The 17,857-nt window shown below is 38.0% G+C and overlaps 1 protein-coding gene and 1 non-coding gene across 6 annotated transcripts in view; both read left to right on the top strand.

Annotated features, from left to right (window-relative positions):
• Nucleotides 1–17,857, top strand: part of EFNA5 (ephrin A5) — a 293,886-nt gene that overhangs the window by 150,703 nt on the left and 125,326 nt on the right. The window lies entirely within an intron of this gene.
• Nucleotides 13,459–13,565, top strand: LOC111762076 (U6 spliceosomal RNA). The gene has a single exon (XR_002795286.1). It is a non-coding gene; the product is annotated as a U6 spliceosomal RNA (small nuclear RNA).

The following is a 17,857-nucleotide window of genomic DNA, read 5'->3' as shown; positions in this document are numbered from 1 at the left end:
AGCACACAAATGGTTTCTTTCTGATTGTGTATTTGGAATTTTCCATAAGATGGATCTCTGTTGAACTCCCAGGTGAATACTCCAATCCCTATTTAGTCTCAAATTCTGACAAGAAAGAAAACCCTCCACCGGATGGGAGCGCCAGTCTTTCTGCTGTTTTCTTTAGGTCTGGGAGATCCGGGATGTTTCATAACTTAGTGCCAGAAGAAAAGGGAAGATTGATTGGGGTTTTATGAGGTGGCAAAACACATAGCTAAACCTGGGGACAGGGATGTCATTTAGCATGACAGACACAGCAAAAATAAAGGAACGGACTTTATTTTGTTTTTGTTGAAGCAGTGTGAGATTTGTTATTTCTGCCCCACTCCATCCCCCATGGCCCTAGCTGTTGTTTTTATGCTCAGCGCAGATGTCCAGGAAATGGATTCTAACGCCAGCACCTGTGCAGCACCGACCCGGGCCGCCTCGCAGCATCCTCTGCTCTTACTGTATCATGCAGATCAGCTAACACGGGGCATTTTTCTCTCCCCTCTGTTCATCCATTCACAGCAATCTCAGAATTTCTCTCCATCCATCTGAGTTCATGGGATTCAAGGAAAAACAATATGGAGTCTAGGATTTCTGGGGCGAGTATGTTTTTAATAGACAGGTACCACCAGCTTCTTTAGTTTTGAGGTGGCCTGTGAACCCATGAACACAGTTTTGCAGCCTTGCAAGAAGCTGGTGCCCCACAGCCCATGTCATGTAGAATAAATATATGAACAGTCAATTTCAGTAGGGTGTTAGTGTCCTATTTATAGAATGCCATGTTTTCATCTAGGGCCGTCCAGGTAGATCTCATTTTAAAACTCTAACATCTGCCTTGCATATGGCTTCTGACATCTGGCTTCCACTTGCTATACGACAGAGACACTTTGACTGATTTCCCCATCTTTGCAATGGGACAGTACCTGTTTTTGGGATGCTCTGAAGTGGGAGAAAGAGCAAATGGTAGGAGCATATACTGGAAACAAACACTCCCACCCCCCTCCCCCCCCATATCAACATGCTCATCTCATTTTATTATTAACTGAGTTCCCAAATGAGTGTTTCCTTATAAATCTTGACAGGCATTTTATTTTTATTGAGTTTTTAACTCTCTCCTCTTGGCTTGAGAGAGTGTTCTGCTGCCTGCCTGGGAAAGCCTTTTCCCAATCCAGAATATCTGGTTATGTGGTTTCATTGGAAGCTGGAACCTGTCACCCTCACAGTTCAAGGCAGGCTGGGGAGCACCAGATGACTCCTGGGGTGGGTGATTGTCTGCCTGCAGCCCTGCACCTGTCCCCACGCTCCCCCTTGGGTCCTGGCTTGGCTCAGAGCTACTGCATACAAGAATGGAATTCATTTAGAAGGGTAATGGCCTCTCTAACACAGCAGCCCAAATGACACACCTGATCAAACCTTGCTCACATGGAGACTTCTTCATCAAGGAGCATAGACTTTTAAATTCAGTTGATTTCTCTACAGCAACTTTAGGTCTTCAGAGAGTGTCACAACTATTTTCATTAGTTTTTCTTCATAAGCAACCTGTGTTAAGATTAGGTCAGAACGAATAACCTGAAGTATAAAAGAGGTTAAGTGATATACTTAGAAATGGTGGTTGGCAGGATTACCTTTGAATTCAGAACTGGTGCTGGGTGGTTACTGCAAGATGGAGCTGTCATCCTGGAGTTAAGGTTGTGCGTACGTTTCTTGAAAACACCCCCATGCTTGGGTTGCTCTGGCATTGCTTTATGTTAATTGCAGTAATCAAAGAAAATCTCAGTGTTCCCAGCTTCTTAACCTGAGTGAGATGTTTCATCTTTGTGCCTTATGTAGCTCTCCGTAATGATGGCCTTTGAGAGCCTGGAGCCTCTCTTTTCTTGAGAAGGTTGAAAAACAGGCTAGAGCCCTGACTTTGGGGTAAATCAAGAAGAAACCAATTTTTTTTCCTAGCTCAGCTTGCAAATCAGTTGCTCGTACCTAGACTACGGGGGCACTTTACACCCTACTGAGGCGCCTACACGGGTTCTTTAACAGCTGAGCGAGGATTGATTGACAGCTGCTGTCTTCAACTACAACAGAGATGGAGTGAGCACTTACACAGACTCAGTGGGGTAGGACTTCCCTGGTTGAATGCTGCTTTATGTCTTTTCAGCCAAATGCCATTTACATCTGCCCACCATTTGAAGTCTCCTTTGACTTTCTACTTTTTACAAAAGGAATTAAAAGAAGTGCTGCAATAGCCATAGATAGTATCATGGCATTTCCTTGATTTTCCAGAATGCATTTTTGGGGTGTTGTATGATCAAGATCTTGAGGACAGTAGATCTTTTCAAATGAAAATGTTGTAGTCTTACTATGAGGTTAGCTAATAAATTTTGGAGAATGCATTGTTGAGTTGGTGGGGGGATGGAGACAAGGGGCATGGCCATAAATGTTCTTTGCCCTTTAACAAACCATGTCTGCACATAGCATGTTCATGGTGCCAAATTATTAGTCCATGTAGTTTTTCTTAAGAAAATTAAAAGGCATATAAATTGATAGATAATTGTGGTATTTTCCTTCTATTTTTTAATGGACAGTTTTGGCCTTAAATAGGCAGTGGGGGCAAGGATGAAATTAGAGCAATGCTTTATTAGACTATTTAAGAAATTTAATTTACAGATTAAGAGTTAAATTAGTTAAAGGAATTTTGTACTCTTTTGTCTCAGGTTAGAATACAGCACTTTCTGAACAGATACGTGTAGGAAGTCATCACAGCAAAATACAATATGCTTCAAAAACCAGTATAATTTACATGATGGATTATTATACCATTTACTTTAAAAAATAGGTGTTCAAAGTGTCTTTGATCTCATCATTTTTTCAAACTTGTTTGAGAAGATTATATCCAGGCATGCAATTATGTTGAAATAATTATGTAAGGGTTGTGATGACCATCTAACCAACATGGTTGAATTTACCATTTGGTTTAAAATTCTTTGTGTCTGAGAATATTCTAAAACAAAAAAAGATTTCTGGTCCTCACTGAAGCCTGACTAGATAGTTTATTGTCATACTAGTCTCAGTATGCAACTTTGACAAAACTCATTAACTGATCTCCATCTGATTATCTTAGAGAAATTGATGCAAGTTAAAGCTTACATGTCATGAGGTTTATAAGAAAAGATTAGAAGAAAAAAAAAAGAGTAGGCATTTCTACCAGTCTTCATCACTTCCTCAAAAGTATCTTGTCTATGTGAAATAATGACATCAGTTCATTTTCTAAATCCTGACCCGGCCTTTGCAATTCATTTATTCATTCATTTATTCAAGAACATTTATGAAGTATCTACTTGTCCTTAACATTTGCAGATTTTCTAATAGCTACAATTTTAAAAACTCACATTGTGGCATACAGTGAAATGGTGATCATGTAGCATATTGTTAATGATAACTCATGGCCTCACCTTTACCATGAATTATTCATTCATTAAACATTTATATTTTAACTGCCTATTATGTGCTGTTTAATACACAAATATTTATTGAGCATCTACTCTGTCAAAAGAGAGCTTTTCTGAGTTCTAGCAATATAGCAGTGAATATAACGGGTGCCAGTTTCTACCCTCTTGAAACGCATGCATTTCTTATTTAAATTTTAAAATCATTTAACAGCCATTCATATGTATATGAGTATGTTTGTTTTTTTCTCTAGAGTATAAAATCTTTGATAGTCATTTTAATGTGCATCACCACTGTTTTATTAGAGAAATAAACTTCATTTTCAAAGGTTGCTGAATAATCATTTGTTCTTGAAATTGAATAACAGGAAACTGTACTTACTTTTCAAACCATTTGGCAATTGACAGAAGCTGTTGGCCACAAAATGCAAGCCCAATAAACTGCAGCCCTTTTGGCAATCCGTGGCTGGAAAGGGCCACAGGGACACCTACTGCTGGCACTCCTGCCTTATTTACATATGGGTGTGTTTCTAATGGATGTAGAAAGAATTGATACCATGTTTATTCTTTTGTGCAGTCTGAAAGAGTCTGAAAGGGGTACCTAAAGGCATCTTAGGTTTTAAAGGGGTATAAGAAAATTTTTAGGCAAAATTGCATTGAAGGCTGACATATCATGTGAGTCAACATTGTTCTATAAGTAACACAGATTCTGATAAGCTCAAGAGTAAAGCCATCCTATAAATAAATGTGTAAAAAATAGTTCTTTGTCCACAATGAAAAACCGAAGTTTGCTCCTAGGTACTTTAGACCAGATCACATAAAATACCCATTTAATTGAAGAATATATCAAAATAATTAATAAGTATCAGAATAATTACTAAATGCAATAATGAAATACTGCAAAAAATAAATGCATGAATGTTTAAATGAAATTTTTGGAGTAGTAATAAAATCTAGTATCTTTACAATACTGAACATGAGAAAAATTAAATTATTAAAATTGAATATTGAAACTCTTTTAAGTAGAATTAACTTCTAGAACTTTCCCCCTCATTATTATGAAAACAAGATTTATTCATTACATATACTTGTGCTTACTAAGTTTGTACTACGCTATTTTCTGTTTTCAGATAGTGTTAGTTCGAGCTTGATTAATCTACCCATAGTTTTGAGAAAAATCTAGTTAGTTAAGGTTATTGCTATATCTTGATAGCAAGAGATGATGAGAAAATGGCAAAATTAACCTTGATATTTCAACTCTTCCCTGTTTGATAACCATGCAGCCAGTGTGAAAGTTTGTGTACAATTCCCTCATTTCAGTTTGGTGTAAAATAGATGTGGTCCATATTTATATTTTAAAAGCATATTAATTGAAGAAGCAAGGCAGCATAAGGAATGAGAATAAAGTTTTATACCACCCAACTCTGTGATGATATGTAGACCGTGATTATCTAGAGAGTTGCTTCCTTAATCTGGTTATCTCTTGTGTGAGGACCTAGGATGTTCTCATGGTAACTGTGATCACTGAAGTGGAGGCTTTTCCAACTTAGGACTGCTGTGCTTTCAGTTATATTCTAAGGAGCCTACCATCTGTACTTCCTTTGCCTCACAGTTCTAGAGAAAGCAAACAGAAGGACAAACTTAGATTTAGTTCAGTGGGAGGGAGAAGACCTGAATTGCTCAAAGGCATCATATTGTGACGGTCCAAAGATGATGGTGGAGATTCCTTTCTCCTGGGTAACTCCCCAGATTTCTTTCTGAAAGATAACATATCTCTCTCTCTCTCTCTCTCTCTCTCTCTCTCTCTCTCTCTCTCTTTCTCCCCCCCCCTTCCCCTCCCTCCCCCTCCAGATTCTTATCTCTGAAATGGTGAGATTCTGTCTTGTCTCCCCTCCTGCCCTTCTTAGGCATGCCAGAGCCCACAGTCTATTAATCTTGTTGCTCATTTTCTAGAGTAGTATTGTCCAGTAAATTGATAGTGTGAGCCACATATGTAATTGAAAATTTTCTAGTAGCTACATTTAAAAAAAGATAAAACAGGGAAACGACTTGTCCCAGTGGTTAGGGCGTCCGTCTGCCACATGGGAGGTCCACTGTTAAAACCCCAGGCCTCCCTGACCCGTGTGGAGCTGGCCCATGCGCAGTGCTGATGCGTGCAAGGAGTCCTGCCACGCAGGGGTGTCCCCCGCGTAGGGGAGCCCCACGCGCAAGGAGTGCGCCCCGTAAGGAGAGCCGCCCAGCACGAAAGAAAGTGCAGCCTGCCCAGGAATGGCGCCGCCCACACTTCCAGTGCCACTGACGACAACAGAAGCGGACAAAGAAACAAGACTCAGCGAGGGGACACAGAGAGCAGACAACCAGGGGAGGCGGGGGAATTAAATAAATAAATAAATCTTTTTAAAAAAAGAAAAAGAAAAAGCTTATTTAAAAAAAAAAGATAAAACATAGGTAAAATTAATTATGTAGTTAACCCATCATATCCAAAATAGTATCATTTTCATCATGTAATCAACATAAACATTAACAATGAGATAGCTTATATTCTTTTTTTATACTAAGTCTTTAAAATCTGTGTTTTATACTTACAGCACTTCTCAATTTGGACTAACCACATTTCCTACGGTTCAAATAGCTGCTGTATTGGACAGCACATTGTAGAGACTGAACATCTGGAGAGGGGGGTTGGCATCCTTTCCATATTTCTATCTGAACCCTTCCTACAACCCCCGCATTGCCTAGCTAGGTTCTTAATTAATAGAGGCTGCTGAATGAAGGAATGGTCCATTTTCACTGACCCTATCATTTTAATTTTTTAAGTTCATGGAAATGTTATTAAAGAGCCAAAATTTGTTTGGAGCTAAACTGAAGTCCTTTTCCTAGCGTAGTTGCACATATAGCTATAAAAGATAGTAGAGACAAGGCAGTAGACCAGAGTTAGGAGACCTGATTTGTAATCCAAGAAACACTAGCAACTCTGTGTGACCTAGAGCTGGTTATTCAACTTCTCTGGTCCTCGCAATCTTCTTTGCTGTAAAATGCTGTAGGAGTAAATTGTTTTTAAGGTCCTTTTCTATTCTCTGATTATAGAATTTGTTTTCAAAAACTGGACTTTTTTTTCTTTTGACAGATCGTATTTTATAAGAATAATAGCTCTCTCCTTCTGGCCTTTGCAACCCAACCTATGGTTATTTTTGAGGGTTTTTTTCCATCCCTGAAGATGACGGCATTGTTTCTGTGACTTTTTGCTTACATTTAAAACTATTGGTTATCAATTGCTTGGTGGAGAAATGTGGGGTTTTCAGCAGGTGGTGAATGTTTCGGCTGCCTTTCTTCTTACCGTGTAGGAATTCTGAATAAATATGACCCTTAAAAACTAGATACTGGTTATTGTTTTCTTCCATCTCTATCTTTCCTACAACCAAAAGCAGTTTTCCAGTTTTGCTCTCCTAATCATGTTATTGCCAGGTTCAAAACTCTTCAATGCCTAAAGAATCGGTTGGTGTCAGAGGGACTGGACACTGATTCTGGCCCCTCAAATCTGCCTTCCCACCTGTTCGTTGCACTGAGCCCTGGTGTGAATATGTCATTTGGGCAAATCAGTCTGCCCCTCCCATCCAGACCATGACGTCCTTGCTGCTCTCTGTCCCCAGGACTGCCTCCCCAATTATCTGAATCATTCCCATTCTTCAAGGTCAGCAAGAGGCAGCTTTGGCCTCCGTCTTCACCCCAGTCCATAACTGAGCAACCTGTGCTGACACATTCCTTATTCTTACATGTCCTTATCTTAAGCTTTCTCTAACAAATCAAACTTTTATACCAATAAACAATGGACTGTTTCTACGACCAGATTGTAATGTTCTAGAGACAGGTTCATTTTATTTACTAACCCTTCTTGGATGCTATGTGCCAGATTCCAGGCAAGGCCAAAACATAAAAATATAGGGGGAGGGGATGAAATGTAGACAAGTAATTACAAAGCAGATTGAATAAGTGCAAAAACTGGGATATGTGCAAGGTACCTTGATGGGCCAGAAGAGAGAGTAGACAAGTTAATTGTTCGTGAGGGAAATCTGGGCAGGATACATTCTGCTTGTGAGCCCTAAACTGGGAGTAATTTCAGGCAGTAGGAGTTTCACTAATCATGCCGCAGAGCTTGGAGTGTTCACCTGCACCTCCTTGTGGTTCTGCTTTAGAGCAGTATGTGCATTGAGCCTACAGACTGATGTCTGACTGCACGAGTTCAAATCTTGGCTTTGCCACTCACTAGCCATCAACTTGGGCAAGTTACTTAGTCTTTTTGCCCTTCAGTTTGTTCGTATGTAAAATGTTCATGATAGAAATTTACCTTCTAGATTGTGTGTGTGTTAGGGGCAGGGGAGACTGAAACGAGTTAAACTAGGTAAAGCATTTAGAGAACAGCAAGTGCTTAATAAGTATTAGTTCTTATTTTTATGTCTATTATTGCTTCTTATTTTTATGTCTATTATTGCTTGTCATGTACACAGAAGGTGTTCAATGAATATTTATTGATTGTTTGAATATTGATTACCAATCAGTTTTATATTCAACCCCTTTGTTAAAAAAGCATCCATTTTCTAATGGTACCCCATCTCTCAATGATAGGCTACTTTTTTAAGGGTATGAGAGGTGTGTGTGTGTGTGTGTGTGTGTGTGTGTGCATGCACACACATGTGTGGATGATATATGCTGGGTTCATTTTGGCTCACTAGGGGAAATTTTCCAATTCTGAGATCAATGACCTGAAACTCCTTGTCTGCTGTGATTTCCAGCTGCTTAAATTTTTGATACAGCATGCCATAGGCAGTGTTTGCAGATTTGTTGCATGGAAAATCAGTACACGGCACACCTTATAGTCACATCGTTTGTGTAAGACTCAGTTTCTTCTCTAATGAAATGCATATGAAATGCATATGAAATTAATAACATGGGGATGCCTTGAAGCTCTTCTAAGTCTTTTACACTTAGATCATTTGATATTTTTTTAAACTGTTTTTCATATAATGAACAATATTTTTTTCTCACAGATATACAATGCCTACTGCTTTACAAATTATGAACTATGAATATTAACATATAGCAAGTCCCTCATCTTAAAATTCGTGCATTTTTGCCTTGAACCAAGATTGAAGCTGAGTCCTCTTTAGATGCTTTCTCTTTACAGGGCTTGTCTTTTGTTATTAATGTCACAGTGGTTTTTCAGAACAAATTGCATTAAAGATACAGGGAGAAAAAGGCTATTTTTTATACATATAGCAGCTATTTGAAGCTATAATTAAATAATAATATGAAGCTATTATAGTGCCATAATTTTACCATTAATTAGATCATAGCTTTTGTCTGTTATAGCTATATTTTAAAGCATATTTAAATAAAATAGTAAGAGTTATTCCTAAAAGTTAAAATTCAGAATCTTTCCTAGAATAGTAATGAAAATCTTTATAACTATACTTCCATAAATATATGCCCGACATTTAGGCTTCATGTCTAAATAGGCTTCAGCAGCACTTTTTCATCTGCTCTCACCACATACCATGGGGATAGGTAGGGAGTCTAGTCTGTTCCGCTGATTTTACAGATGGGTAAACTGAATCACAAAGTAGTTAAATGATTTGCCCAGGGTTATGTTGTATTAGATATCTGTATCTGTGCTCCTTTCAGTGGGTGATTCTGCTGCTCAAAATATTTATTCCTTTACATATGTGTCATTGTCTTTTTCTCTATAAGAAGATAAGAGAGTATAGCCAATAAAGTTTGCTATAGTAGGGGGACAGACACTAAAATGTGCCTTCTTTGAGAGTTGTAACATTTTGTTAAACGAATTTATAAATATATAAATATTCGTTTAACAAAAATGGTACTTTCATTTCAAATCAGCCACCTCTCAAAATAATTATTTAAAAAGACATTTAACTTTTGCCTGTAATTCAGACCTTAAGAATTTTTTTTATCAGTCTTCATTCATACCTTTTACAGATAATTTTTAAAATATCCCTTTCCCGACACAGGAAGCATCTTTCTTTTGAGAAGCCTTTCTACATGGCAGAGTTCCTTACAACAAAAATACCTGAAGAAACAGAAAGCTCTTCTGACACTTCTCATACAACTGATATTTGAACATGCTAGTCTGGCTGATGTATGAAAATGAAATTTTCTATAATGTGTTGACATCATGAAACATGAGAGCTATCTGATGATTACTTTTAAGGTAGCTAATTTAATACATGTTGTTACACTTTTTAAAAGTTCTGTATTGAAATTATTGAATGATATAAAAATACACAAATCTGTTTATTTCCTAAGAAGATGAAAAATAAAATATTGCTAAAAATTTAGTTATTTAGTTTTTTAATGGCCATTTTATGGGTAAATAATTTTTTATACTGATAAATCATATTAAATGATTATAAGCATAATAATTTTAAAGTGTTGATAGTCTAGGTTACAAAGGCCTTATCTTTTAAGACCTTATCTCTTTAGAATTTAAGTGCCTTTACATATTTTGCTTCATTTATTTTTATAGCATCCTTATACAGTGACTTGCCTGGGTGGCCCAGTTCTTACTATGTAGATGGCAAAATCAGGACATAGGTTAAACAATATACTCTTAATTTTTTGCTGACTTTTGGGGGACATTTTAAGACTTTGTATTGCTATTATTCTAAGCAATACATAATTCAAAACAGGTAGAAACTCTAGGATAGAAATAGCACCAGTTCTTAGAAGATCAAGTTTATTTAGAGTCCTTAATGATTCTGACCTTTGGAATGACAGATTTTTAGTAAACTTTAAAAAAAACTGTTTCTAATAAAAGTGGAATGGTTAAAACTGTGAACATTTTACAATGATAACGTGAAGGCATGTAACTGGGCCAAACATATTCAAAATATAGGGTAGTATTTTGTTTATTTCAAATCTGATGTATTTTGTTTACTTCAAAGGCTGATGACTTTGTTAGTTGGTGACAGTTTCAACAATTCTGGAAACTTCAATGCGGAGTGAAGCAATCCTGCATGGTAGAACCAGAGGAGGGAAAAGAGATGACCTGGTAGTAAGTAAATAGTCAAGTTCACAGGAGAGAACTCTTCCCCATGCAGGCCCTTTCCCAGCATGCTGGGGGGGTCCATTTTGAGTTCTTCATTTTAGCTCCCATTATCCACCACCCAAGTTTTCAATTCAATTTCAAATTTGGGCAAAAGACTGTCATTCTATTTGCTTTGGGTAAGTTTAGCAAGCGGCTACTGATTATGTGTTAGAGAAGTTGGGTGTACGGGTTATGGAAGGCCAGGACATGAGAACTCTGAGAAGCAAATTGATTTATTTTGACTGGCCGGACTCGGTGGACTCCTGTCCTAATAAAAACCGAGCCCCGAATAGAATTTTGGGTTCCCTTTTATACAGAAAAGATATAAGGGTGGGGAGTTAAATGGTGCTTTTATGAAAGAAAACGACTTTCCCTGTTAAGTGTTTGTCTGAGTACCACATAGGTTTGAATTGAAGTACCCCCCACATTTCAGGTGAGCTTGAATTAGCAATTATACCTTAGAGACTGTGTGCCTCTGGGAGTGTATTTTGTAGGCAATGAAGGGGAAGAGGTTTGGAGCATGGCTTCTCTTGGTAAGCAGGTGTACCGTATCAGGGATTGTCCTTCCCACCTTTCAATCTGTCAGCTCTCTGTATCGATGGAGTGTCCTATGCCTGCAAGTCATCCCATCCCAGGGCAATGAGAAGTGCTCTCCTAGGGCCCATTTATCAAGTGCGTCTAGTGGCATTTGATGGAAAGGAATTTAGAAGTCATAGTTTGATACACTTAGAGCATGGCCACATTGTCCTTTGCACGTCCCCAGTTTGTGTGTACGCATATATATATATCAACCCTGTGCAAATGCTTTTCAGCAGCTATAGTCATGTGCTGTCAAAAGCCCTACAGACTAAACAACAGGATACAGCTGTGCTTTGTAATGTAATGCGTAAACTTCCCCAGTGCCAGGATCACAATTTTTTAAAGTGCTGCTTCCTCCACTAAAATTATTGCTGGTTCATTTCCATCAGATGGGGAAGATGTGCTAGATAAATTCAGAATGTTGGGGAACAGTTTTAATGCTGACTGCGGCATGATAAGCGTTCTTTCTAAATGATGATGGTATCAGCTCTCAGCTAAGATGAGACTCTGGTCTCAATGCAACAGAGACAGCTTCCTGTTGCAGTGAGGCATGAGGGGTAAATGGATTAAATGAACATAAATTAGCTTCATCTCCTTTTCTGAAAGAATCGGGGGAGGAAGGTGAGGAAAGAAGGCAGTTGGGATTGCTGCAGTGCTTGAAGAGTGGAATTAGATTCCTGAAGTCAGAGGATTGGTTTGTTAGTCCTATGTTGGGTGAAAAGGAACACTCCTTAGTGCCTGCAGCCTCAAGTTGCTGTATTCAGCAACCTGTGGGAGATGCACAGTGTTCAACCTTGCTAGAAACCCATCAGATGGGGTGGGTGTTGTTCCTCATTGAGCTCTGCTTTTAAAGCGAAGTTTCAGTATTGTATCCCAGCTGCAGTACTTTTCTTGAAGGCAAGAAAGTGTTTAAACTGATAAAATCTCAGAGGATTCTAGATCCACTACATTTTTCACCTAGTTGTTGCCTATTATTTTGACTTTATGGTCTTTTATTTAATGCCATGAATTTAAGTGATACACTTCCTTCCATCTCTGTACCTCACATAAAAAGTCAGCATTCTTTAATTTACGTTATAAAAACCATTGCAGGTTCAGTATAGTGAGGGTTAAGATACCACAATGAAAATGTAATCTACATTATATATCTTAAATTTTAGTCAATAACTGCATTAAAGTAATATCATTACAATTTTAAAAGTTCAAACAAATAGTGAATGCACAGAACAAAGTACTGAAATATTTTATGAAGGATTAAAAGCACTAGTTTTGAATGAGAAAAAAATAGTTGATGGGAATTTCTTTGCTATTCAGCACAATTTGATTCATTGCTACTGAACTGATGAATGAAAGTCCGATATGAATGTAAGCGATAATATTTTCACTTAAATGTCATGTCTAATATAAGAGTATAATATATCTAAAACTGCAAACCATACGATTGTTATAAAAATAGAAAAAAGTTTAATTTCTTGATAAAGCCTATATTTTGTTGATTATATAGTTGATATTGTACATGGAGTAAGAAATAGCCCAATGAACCAAGAAATATAGAAGAAAAGACATTTAAAAAATCATAAGGGAGCAGATGTGGCTTAAGTGGTTGAGCTCCCACCTCTCACTTCAGAGGTCCTGAGTATGGTTCCCAGTGCCTCCTGAAAAAAGGAAAACAAACAATAAGCTAAACAAACAGGGAGCAGATGTGGCTCAGTGGTTTAAGTGCCTACTTTCTATGTATGAGGTCCTGGGTTCAATTCCCAGTACCTCCTAAAAAAAAAAAATCCAGTGAAGGAAAACAAACAGGATTTAGCATGACTACTGTTGAAAAAGATTTTGAGTTTTTCTGCCTCATAAAATTAGGAGTTGGCATATTGTTATCTGCTATAATTCATTCCAACAAGATGTGAAGAATTCCCAAATAGGAATTTGATTATCCAGAAAAAATTATGGCCTAAATGGAAATTAAATTACTAAACCAATAATTTATTTCATGCTTAGAGATTATTATGTCCAAAAGTTAGAGCTCTAATATAAAAACTAGAATTCTGTCATAATTAATTTCTATTATATTAGAATTGTTATTTACATTTATAAAGATTTGTTGCTATACTATCTATTTCTTATATTTGATTATATTAAATCTAATCTGGCCTTGCACTCTCTTTTAAAATATGTGATTTCTTTCAATCTATTTTTATATTTATTTATCAATTTTACAATAAAGGCCCTTTTAATAGCTGAAAAATAACCATTGATTATATACATTGGATAGATCATATGGTATGTGAATATATCTCAATAAACTGCTTAATAGTGCTTGCTTTGGCAGCACATATACTAAAATTGGAACGATACAGAGAAGATTAGCATGGCCCCTGTGCAAGGATGACACACAAATTTGTGAAGTGTTCCGTATTTTTTAATTCCATCCATCAGCCATGTGGGATCTAAGCCCTGTCTAGATTTAGAGGTGGAGTGGAAATCACCATCACAGGGTCCACAGGGTGGAGGAATAAAATAAGGATTAGAGTGGGTTTACTGGTATTCTACTATAGAACTATTGTGACTCTAGCAATGGAAGAAATTGTATCATTGATGTGGAGACAGTGGCCACGGTAGTTCCCGAGAATAGGAAGAGGAAAGAAGAGATGTGATGTAGGGGCATTTTCAGGACTTGGAGTTGCGGTGGTGTGCGGGGGTAAATGGGAAACTCATATATTTTAATGTAACATTTTTTGTGATCTATGTATCTTTTTAAAAAAAGAACAGTTAAAATTTTTTTTAATGAATTAAATTGTAAGTCATATAGAAAAAAAAAACTGCTTAATAAAGAAATAAAAAATTGTGCAAGAATAGCCAGAAGTAGCTGCTGAGTACAGCAGGGAAAACAGAGATTGAGAGGGGAAGATTTCCTTGTTTGTTTTTTTGTTTATTGTTATTGAAATAATGAAAATGCTTTAATAATGATTGAAGTAATGAACTCACAACTATGTGATTATACCAGATATCACTGATTTTACACTTTGGATAAATTATATGTTTTACTTGAAAAAAACAAAACAGAACACCCAACTCAGGGAAGCTGAGGTGGCTCAGTGGTTGATTACCAATTTACCAGATGCAAGGTCCTGGTTCAATCCCCAGTCCCTTAAAAAAACTCATATAATTTATTTTAAACTATATAGATTTAAATTGTTTTAACAAGAGTCTGCAGGCTTGAGGAAATGACACTTTATGGCTACACTGTAGAAGGCTTACAGAAGTTGTCTTCGTGTTAGTTTATACCATATGCACCATATCTCCTTACCTAGCCCGCAGTGTGCTGTAAAACAGTAGGCATAAACAAGACGACTCCAGCTATGAATAAGTAGGACAAGCTGGCATCTGAAGCTGATTCCACTGTGAGTGCTTCTCCCCACTGCCCAGGAGTTTCACAGGTTCCTTTCTCCAGGACCCAGGATGAATGATCCTGGCTGAAACGTTCAGGAAACACTGTTTGGAGGAATGTTTCTCAGGCTCTCACTGTTTGAAGAAACGGAGTTGAGGTGATTTAAGGGCAAGACAAATCCCTTAAAGACTTTTGTCATAATATAGCCCTTTTGTCATAGTTGAACACATGCTCAGTTGCCCACAGTGTTTCATGTTCCAGTCAGGGTAGAACAGGCTAATTTTTAAGGGACATGTGCTTCAAGGACACATACAGGGAAATAAATAAGACTAAAAAGTGTGCGCTCAGAACAGGCTTAGAAGGGAGTAAGACTGCCACACCATAACAAGGACAGTGCTGGGTGGAAATAAGACCAGGCTAACAGAAAGCCTTGTTTCCTCTCGTCTAGAGAAAATTGAATTCAGTTCAGTAAATAGTCAGGCACTGTGGGGGAGACATGTGTATGATAGGTTTCTGCTTTGTAAGAAGCTTAGAGGGGGCTTGGCTTACACTGGTGAAATCATTAGAGAACAAGAAAGATTGCAGTAAAGTGTTATGATAGGAATATGCAAAGCCACAAATGTGTGGCTTTGCATGAATAAGATACATGAACGAGTTGTAGGGAAAATATAAAAGATCAGCTGCCTTGCCCTACAGATCATAGTTTTACTAATGATAAATGTGTGAACTTTGCCTTACTGCAGATTATAAACAAAGCCCCCCAAAATAAACACCTATTAGTGGTCAATTGATAGGCAAGAGATTAGATTGCAATACTTCCCACCCACCCCCATCCCCCCACCCCCCGCCATGAGGAATCTGCTTTGAGAGATGCTACCTACCAGTGGCATTTGAGAGGATTACAAGAGGGCGAGAGAAAAGCTCTCACTGAAGCTCCAGTAAGAATATGGCCAACGCTAAGTTACAGGTGCTGTGCTGTGAATTCCTTCTTGCAGACCCCAGAATCAATTACCTGGGCTGAAGCATGTACAGTACGCCACAGAACCAGAACCATGACTCTGGGCTTTCTCTTGCTGGCCCCTCCCACACATTCCATTTGGTGCTGCCAGCTTTATAGTCTCCATGGGCTCTTTTGCTTTGGTAATTTGCACCTAATGCATTTATATTGGTGCTTTTTTCTCCCTGGGACCCTGGGATCTTATTTTATTCATGAGTGCAATAAGTGGTGGAGTGAATATCCCTCCCTAAAGCAAGGAGGGGAAGATTTATTTAGGGCAAATAGCAACTATGCTAACTGTGGCTTTAATTAAAACACCAAAAAAAGATTTGGTCTTATTTAGACGGTGGCAAGTACCTGCATCTCTTTGTAGAACACTAGTCCATCTGTGGGCATTATGACTAACTTAATTTTTTCAGCCAGTGTCAATGTGTTTTAGTTTCAAAACAAAACAATAATAGCCCAGAGATTGAAACTCAAGAATTCTTTGGCTGTGGCTTGCCAAAAACACATACTTGGTAGGGCTTGTAGGGAAAATTGCTTTGAATAACAGAAGTGCAAACAAGAACTGATAGAATAATAAGCAATTAAGGTGGATTAAGAACAGTTGCTGAATTCCAGCTGTTGGCTGCAAATGCAGCCTGACTCCTTAATTCAGACTAGTTGGAACCACTAGAGACCATGATGCCCCATAAATATAAAATTCTGGTAGACCACAACATGTGGGAATTCAACAAGACTCCAAACAAGTATAAGGTGAGTGTTGTGGAAAACATTGGCTTCCTTAGAGTGTTGATAGAATATGCATGCATCAAGAAGTAGAAAAAACACAGCTGAGTTCATTTTGTGAAGTGTTTCTACTGTCCTAGTAAGAACAAAATATATAGGCATATGTGAACAACAAAATACAGGTTGAGTAATTATGGTTATTCCGCATACTAGTTAAATGCACTTATATTTTCATTTAAAGCTGGCACTGTACAATATAAAGATGAATGGTAGAATTCAGGCTTGTAATGAAAAGATTTAGCTTTTCTTTATTTAGACAGACATTGAGGAGCAAATAAACATCATGACATGATGAAAGTGACTGTCGAAGAAATCAAAAAGCTTTGTATTTTAGTACCATTATTGGCTCTTCTTCTGCTTTTTGTGCTGGGGCCCTGTATTTTCATGTTGTGCTGGGCCACACAAATTATGTAGTGAGGCGTTGCAAGGTGATCAGCCTCAGATTTCACTGGGATGAACTGTAGAAGATGCTAAGACCTCCCAAGTCTTCTTAGATCGTCCATCAGACACAAACACCAAAAAGATACGCATCTTGTGCCATCTTCCGAGACTTAGCTAATGTAAAGAATTGACCCAGCTGAATAAGTGGGAATAAGGGTTCCCACTTATTCAGATACCACCATATTTAAAAGTTTCCACCTGCACAAAGAAACTTTTCCAGCCTTTTTAGCTAGGCAGCCTATCTTTTTTGACTTATTATCTTCAGTACTGTGTGAGAGCCCTTTAACCCTCCAGAAGTGTTTAACAAAAGGAATTTTGTACCAGTGTATCAACAGATTATAAAATGCCTCTCCCAAGCTGTTCCCCTTTCCCAACTTTTTTGTTTACAGCAGAATGTGAGCTTTTTCCTCTAAATGAGTTAGAAAATGTGTCCTTGTTGATTTATTTGCCTTCATGAATGTCAACAGTACTCTGTAAAAAGAATGCCTACTACCACAGACAAAAACACTAATACTTTGCTCATGATATCACATCGAACTATATGCCACCCTTGTCCAACGCAGCTCAGTAACTGGCTTTTAAGTCAGAACAGTGTTAATAAATGCAAGTGACCTCAGGGAGGTGGTTATGAAACCACAGGTCCCCACTTTGGACCAGTGTCAAGTGTCTACTTGATACTTTGTGAAAACTGTTCCATCTCAGCAGGTAAGACATTACCTTTCAGAAACTTGGTGTGAACTAGACCCTCTGGTCTTATCTATGGCAAAGAGCTGTAGAGTAGAGGGTCTTTCGGGTTTTTGTTGTTTTTAATTAAGTTGGAGGGTGGAGGTTTGAGTTAGGGTGGAGAGAAGAGACCTGTGGACTAGCCCTCCAGAGGCTGACCTCCGGATCTCGTCTCAGGCCAGTACTCGAGGTGGCCAAGGCTTTCCCTCCCACTTTTGGCTGCAGGGACTGCCCATTCCTTACCAGACTCTTCTGGTATTCACTTCTGACTAAACTGGACTCAGTAATTCCGTCAACACCAGGCCAGGAGCCATTTAATAACAAAGGTATATGAATATAAGAAGATCCTTGCTTCCAAAGATCATTCCAAAAGA

This window comes from Dasypus novemcinctus, chromosome 2 (genome assembly GCF_030445035.2).
Source record: "Dasypus novemcinctus isolate mDasNov1 chromosome 2, mDasNov1.1.hap2, whole genome shotgun sequence".
Taxonomy (NCBI): Eukaryota; Metazoa; Chordata; class Mammalia; order Cingulata; family Dasypodidae; genus Dasypus; species Dasypus novemcinctus.
Note: the sequence above shows the minus strand (reverse complement) of the source record. Positions and strands in the feature narration are given on the sequence as shown.